This window comes from Neodiprion pinetum, chromosome 1, assembly GCF_021155775.2.
Source record: "Neodiprion pinetum isolate iyNeoPine1 chromosome 1, iyNeoPine1.2, whole genome shotgun sequence".
In the NCBI taxonomy this organism is placed as follows: Eukaryota; Metazoa; Arthropoda; class Insecta; order Hymenoptera; family Diprionidae; genus Neodiprion; species Neodiprion pinetum.
In genome coordinates this window covers 13,990,540-13,997,651 of record NC_060232.1, presented here as the reverse complement: position 1 = coordinate 13,997,651, position 7,112 = coordinate 13,990,540, and the positions used below count along the sequence as shown (strand labels likewise).

The 7,112-nt window shown below is 36.0% G+C and overlaps 1 long non-coding RNA gene across 1 annotated transcript; it reads right to left on the bottom strand.

Annotated features, from left to right (window-relative positions):
- Positions 1 to 3,726: 3,726 nt before the first annotated feature.
- Positions 3,727 to 5,103, bottom strand: LOC124213687 (uncharacterized). Its single transcript, XR_006881938.1, has 3 exons — positions 4,923 to 5,103; positions 4,408 to 4,845; positions 3,727 to 4,276 (listed from the first exon to the last, which is right to left on the bottom strand). It is a non-coding gene; the product is annotated as an uncharacterized lncRNA (long non-coding RNA).
- Positions 5,104 to 7,112: the final 2,009 nt, after the last annotated feature.

Genomic DNA, 7,112 nt, shown 5'->3' with positions numbered 1-7,112 from the left:
TGCGTAGTGCTAGTTTATTTTTGTTTTATTTTATCTTGCTTATTTGATTGTGTTTTTCATTTAATCTACTCACTTTACTTTATTCTATCTAAATTTTATCATTTTATATTTTTATATTACATTTTATTTTATTTTGTTTTATTTTATCTTATTTTATTTTATTTTATTTTATTGTATATTATATTATATTTTATTTTATTTTATTTTATTTTGCTTTTATACTTATATACTTTTATAATACTTTTCCTACACTGTAGTTTTTCTCTTGCCCCAAAGTTTTCTAGGGCATAATAAAACATCTATCTATCTATCTCCCTCTCCCTCTCCCTCTCCCTCTCCCTCTCCCTCACCCTCTCCCTCTCCCTCTCCCTCTCCCTCACCCTCTCCCTCTCCCTCTCCCTCTCCCTCTCCCTCTCCCTCTCCCTCTCCCTCTCCCTCTCCCTCACCCTCTCCCTCTCCCTCTCCCTCTCCCTCTCCCTCACCCTCTCCCTCTCCCTCACCCTCTCCCTCTCCCTCTCCCTCTCCCTCTCTCTCTCTCTCTTGCAGTTGGTCTACGTGAGCCACCTGGGTTCGTACCTTATTCTCTACTATTTCTTATCTTGTCCCTTTCTATTTCTTGTTGAAAGTAACTTCGCGACTGGTTGACTCTTACTTACGAATTGTTAGTGACTATTGCTTTATTTTATTATCTCTCTCTCTTCTAGAATACCTAAATATCTAATACCGCTGTATAGCAGCGTGTTCTGTTAAGTTATCAATTCTTACCTTAGCTATTGAGCATTACTATTTCGTTCTACTTTTTCTGATTAATTCATAACTGTTTCTTTACCTATTATCTTTGATTAATTTATCTTAGTGAGTGTACCGCGTGAGCGATCTTACATCGCCGCGCGGTCTCGCTCGTCGTTCTTTTGACTTTGGAGTATTGCGCCGTATCGAATAACATCTTTTTCATTATTTTCTTCGCTAATACCGCTGATCGTAGTTGTCCGTAGTCTCTTTGGTTTGTCGTATGTTGCGCATTAATTCTCTTGAGTATTATTTGTCTTAATCCCGAAATTATCTTTTACCGCACCGAATATTATCTCTCTTTCTTCTCGCACTTACCGCAAACTAGAGACTACGTATTATCTGTTAGTTTGTATATTTTATAATAATTCTCTACTTGACCTGTTTCCTTGAATTTACCTCGTAATTAATAATTCCCTGCCTCTGTTATATCTCTGATAATTCTGGTAATGTGATAACTATTACAATTTTTGTATTTCGCATGTTCCTATAATCGCTTCTCATATTTTATGGCTTGCTTGATTAATGCTTAATTTAAGTACCGTATGTCTTTCTCTGTTCTGCCTATTCATTATAAAATCGTGTTAATTATTATCTCGAATCATAGTATCGCGAGCCTACGCATATCTCTCGTTTATTCTGAAAACGTTCTGTTACTTGTTAAATCTCTCGCTAAACTTTTCTCCGGCTGTAAATTAATTATCTCACCTATCTTAATTGTATCTCAATCTCTTCAGTTGGTTGCTTGTTATTAAGATTTATCGCTTCTTGGCCAATATATTCGATACTATTTCTGATTCACCTGTTTCTTATTTTATCTATTGGATTCAACCCCTCCCCTCTACCATTATCTTGTCTATACTGAGCAAGCTGTGCAGAACCGTCGTAGAACCTGATCTTGTCTTTATCTATTTTTTTTTTCTAATTGTCTATTTTCTGACGCATGTGCGTCCGGCGCCCAACAATCATATTTTTCTCTTTTATTATCTTTCAATATCTAATTATTCAGGTATGTAACTGCGCCGTAGGGTAACCAATCTCATTTCTTTTTTATAACCCTCACGATATATATAAAAATTTGTTACAGTACATATGTACATAAATATAATAGCTTTGTATATAACTTACGTGCAATATTACTGTGATTTATGTTGAGTTAGTTGTGCGTATTACTGTGCTAAAAATTTGCTAGTCATATCGTTATAATTATGTATCTGATTATTCATTCCAGGAATACCTTCTGCAGTCTGACCAAACTGCGTGTATGCCTATATATTATGTAAATATTCTATAGCCTATTTTTTCATTACTATCTGTGACTTGCACTCGTGACGTACTACTTTCCATAGTTTGCGCTTTCTATAGAATTTATTTAGCCATATAATGTATACAATGCTCGATGCCTTGTTATGATATCAATTTTCTCTATGAAGATTACTGTCATGTTTTACTTATACTGTTTTAATTTAATTTCTATGAGATCCTTTTCATACAGATTTCGTGATTATGTTTATTAAGTTTAAACGAGTTTAATTTTACTTTTACCATTTTGCATTATTTTTTATCAATTTGTATTTATTTGGTGCAAACCCGATCATGGTTGGGAGGTAGGGATGGGTTAGGTGGGTCTCTGTTTGATAGCGACCTCCACGTGGTGAGACCTGGGAGATTGATGATATTTTCGTTGTTATCTCATGAATTTGCTCACAGCTATTCGTTGCAATTTTCAATTTAAAATGACCTGTGACGACGTCTGGCCGATATTCGTAAATAGTTACGTATTATTTTCGAGACTGTATTAGGAACAGCTCTCAGCCGATCAAGCTATGCTTTGAGCTGACTCAAGACAGTCCTGCAAATCGAACCTGACTATGAATACCGGCTATTAGACTGTTACCAATCACGTGATCGCATTGCGTAGAAATACGGACGCCGGCGAATATAATTTTCGTTGAAATATTAAGAATGTATATCTACGTATATCAACATACGTATAAGGAATTCTACGTCACGTCAATCAAAAAATGACCTCGTATTTTTTCAATCTATTCATACTTTTTTTCACACGAAATAAAGGTACAAAGGTACAAAGAATCGATACGCATTTTGGTGTTCGTCCGAATTATGTTTGTTTTCGGAAGTTACAAGACAATCATTCAATTTTGATGCAAAACGAGCGCGCATATATCCGACGTAATTCGTTCTATTCGACGTAAAGACATTATTTACAGTGCATTCGGAAGGTGAACGAATAAGCTTTCATAAAAAAATGCAATGTTGAACATTATTGAAAATCCCAATTTTTTTAAACAATTCAAATGTTTGACGATTTTTACCTCATTAATGACAAGTTTTTGAGTTATAAAAAAAATAGTTTCGGGTTCCTTATTAAATTCTGTATTACTAGTAAATTTTTCAAGTGGAATCTGAAAGGAGTCTACTTTTTTTTCTATTATTCATCAGGTGCTGCGGCGTGCCGAGCGCGACACACTGGGCTGTTTAATAGTATATTAAACTACTAGGGCCGAAAGTATGAATTTCCTGCACTGCGCGGAGTAGGGCCCGAGGCGAAGCCGAGGGCTCCACGGCGCGCAGTTCAGGGCTTTCATACTATCGGCCCGTATGGTGTATACTATTTTCCTTCATAGCCGGTCGAAAGTACGATAGATAAATATGCATATCCTTTTTTAATGCCTGCCCGACATTTGCTGCACGAGCAAAGCGAGTGCTACTGGTCGGGGGCAGGCATCAAATACAATTATACTGGAAGAAAAATATAAATTTGAACAAATATCTTCATTAATGAATTAAAATTATAATTATAAATGAATAACAAATATATATATTTATTGTATTAGCATAAAAAAGAACGAAATTATTAAATTTATATGATAGTACTATTATAAATTATTATTTTTGTCATCTTTCTGTTTATCGCAATCGAAATAAAAGTTGTCGATAACATTTCCATGAAATGTACAGTTTTGATAAATATTACCCGGATTTTGATCAGTAGTTGGATTAAAAGAGATTGATTGTGACGTTTGTTCGCTTCTACAATGATCGGTTCCGATGATTTTGATCGGATTTTGCGGTAGTTTATTGTCTTTGTTTTTTGAAAAAACCAAAATTGGTTTTGTTTTTTTAAAATGACTAGGTTTTATCATTTGTTTATTCCTAGGTTCAAGAATTTTTTTGTTGCTCGCGGTTCTGAAAAACACCTGTGGTGACTTCGGTATTTCAGGTTCATCAAGTTCATCAATCCTAGCAAGATCCTCATCATCAATTTCAAAATCGTCAGAAAAGGTGTGAAAGTCTACTTTAGCATGTGAAGGTTCATCAGAATTTTTTGGATTCGTTATTTTAACTGAACAGTCGTTTTTCGCTGAACTTGTTGATGGTTCTGGATCAGTCACGGTGGATGCGGTTGCATAGCTTATGCTTTCATAAATTTTTTCTCGATTTTTCATCGAATTCTCCACATATCCTGTAAAAAGTTGAATAAGATTTTCAGAAACAAAATAAGTATCATTTGAGTACCTATTCAAGAACTAAATATGAATAGAATAAACTCATTTTTAACGGTCATATTATAAACAATCTGATTAAAAAAATAACCTTGTGCAATATTTGTTGATTTCCATCCTCCTAACTGTTTCAGCATTGTTATATTAGCACCTAAGTTAGATAATAACGTCGCGCTAGTTCTCCGAAAACAATGTCCAGTATACTTTTTGAGTTAGGCAATTTTAAATAGGATGCTATCAAGTAAGGCGTTTCACCGATTTTATTTCTACCGATGACTTGCTTCAGGCATTTTCCATTATAATATTTGATAAAATATCTGTTGGTAAAAGGTTCCTCAGGTCTCAAAGAGCTGTATTGCTTGACCTTGAGATAAAAACGTTCCCCAATTATACATTTACGAGGAACATCATTTTTCGTTTCGCTAACAGAAACAAGATACTTATCACCAAGATCTTCGATATTATCCAATTCAATTTTACTAAGCTCATCACATTGTATGGCCCCACAAATGCCAAATATAAGAATCACCTGAAATAATAATAATAATCATTATTATAAAAATGAGATTTCGATTTAATGAAGAGCTTGATAAAATTAATACCTACCTTTGTAACTAAATGTGTGAGGTCTGGTGCATTATTTATAAAGTCCATTATTTGATTCCACTCAAAGACTAATGACTTTTTAGATTTATGTCCTTTAGAATTGTTTTTAATAAAACTTCTCAAATTTTGAAATTTATTAATGTCAATATTTTCGTTTGCACTTACGGTGTTTTTTAACATTGATCGAAAGGACCATAGAGTTGGAGGGCTTAACCTCTTACTCAATTCTTTAAAATATACAATCAATTTAGTCTCTTCTGAAGTTGACACAGAACTTGTATGGTCTGTCTTCCATTTTTTGTACGCATCGTAGACTAATTTGTACCTGTCTGCCACGGTCTTACATACAGGTCTGGTAACTCCGGCACTTTTGAGTGGTAGGGGGTGTCACCGTTAGTGAGGCACACGGTCTCGTTTCCTATGTATCCGCTAGGGGCGCCATTGGCCCGGGGTATGATAGATATAGATATATACCGTTAAGATAACCTGCTCATCGAAGTTTTTGACAGTTCATGACTCAGTGTAAAGTGTGTAAACGGCGGATCGTCTACACAAGATCTCAAACTGTCTCAAAAGTTGTGAGCCCTCGCTTGATGTTTATGGATTTTATTGACTTAAACATTTGAGGTTTCCGTTAAAATAAAACAATTAATACGCCCGCCATGGAATGCTAGTAAACATCTCAATCATTTTTTATTCGCATCTTTCTTCATTTTTGAGTGTTATTCAGGATTGTTGATTCCGAAAAATCAGCTGTTCGGATCTGATTTATGATTGGCTCACCCCGAGGCGGCAGCGCTGCAGACGGCGAAGACGAGAACCACGGTTTTGCCTCATTATCTGAGTCATTCCCCACCCTACTAGTTTCCGGACCTGTATGTAAGACCGTGCTGTCTTCTTTGGTAATGTGCCGGTTTGTATTATTGAGTCAGCCTCTGCATCAAAATCTCTGATCACTTCTTCCTCGTCCATAGATTCGTCACTCGAGGTGATTTCACTCATTGTATTTTATTTTTGAGTATCTAATTAGAATCTAATTAATATAAATTAAAGAACTTTAAGGTTACCTCTCGATCCTGCGGAAAAACAATAACACAGTCATGGTTAACTATGTGGTAGTAGCCGACAATGACGGCAGTTGTGGCAGTGGCGTACCGGCATGCACGAGAGAAATGTTTACTCCCGCTGTTGTAGAGGGCGCATCCATAGCGTTAGCAAGGCACAAAAGTTAGACTTTCTGCCTTGAAATCAGGGCCGAAAGTACGTACTTTCGACCGAGGTATGAAGAAAAAGTATTTGAAACCGAATGCCCGTGAGGGGTAGAGGAGGCTAGCCCGCGTCACCCGCCCCACTCCGGCGACAACTCGGTTGCTCCGTCTCACTTGTTTCTTTACTCTCTCTCTCGCCACGGTTAACGCGAGAAGCGGAGTAGCCCGCGCTTTCTAGCTAGGCAACGCCCTTAAACATCATTTATAGGTAACTATGAGTACACACACCCTGCGTCGTCACCAGACTTTTGACAAGACGTTAAGATTTCTAAATCCACGTTGAAAAGGGTATGAACCTTTGATGTTGATCACAAATATCACGATTCCAGGCCAATGACTTATCAAGAAAATTCTTCGTAAATAAATAAAATTTCACGTTTTACTTAATACGACCTTAATCCGGCGTTGAATCAAGCTTATCGAATGATAAAAAGGAATCGTAAATTATACGTTGGCAGGTGACATAGATCCCCAACACTGAATGATCCTCAATCTAATCAGTCTGGCAAATTCAATAAAACGCATTTTCTTATCACAACGTAGAAATGCAGAATAAACACGTAACATCCAAGCACGGCTTATCGGAAGCAATGATTGTTGAAAACTTTTATATTGCAATTACAAATAATAAAATCAATTACTACTACTAACCTTATAAAAGAACCGAGGAATGCTCATATTGGAGATAAAAACAGCCGCTGAAAACAACTGTTGTTTTTCACTGATTTATGTTGCTCCTCGATTAAGTGCAATCGATCACAAGTATTTATTATTGTTTCAAACGTTAATTAATACGTTTGCTGATCGCATGTTCTATTTATCACTGAGTAGTATACTTGACGTGCATTATAGATAATCAAATCACACTGGCCTTTGCCCGAATTTTTTAAATCGAGCAAATTTTACACATTGTCTTTAATTT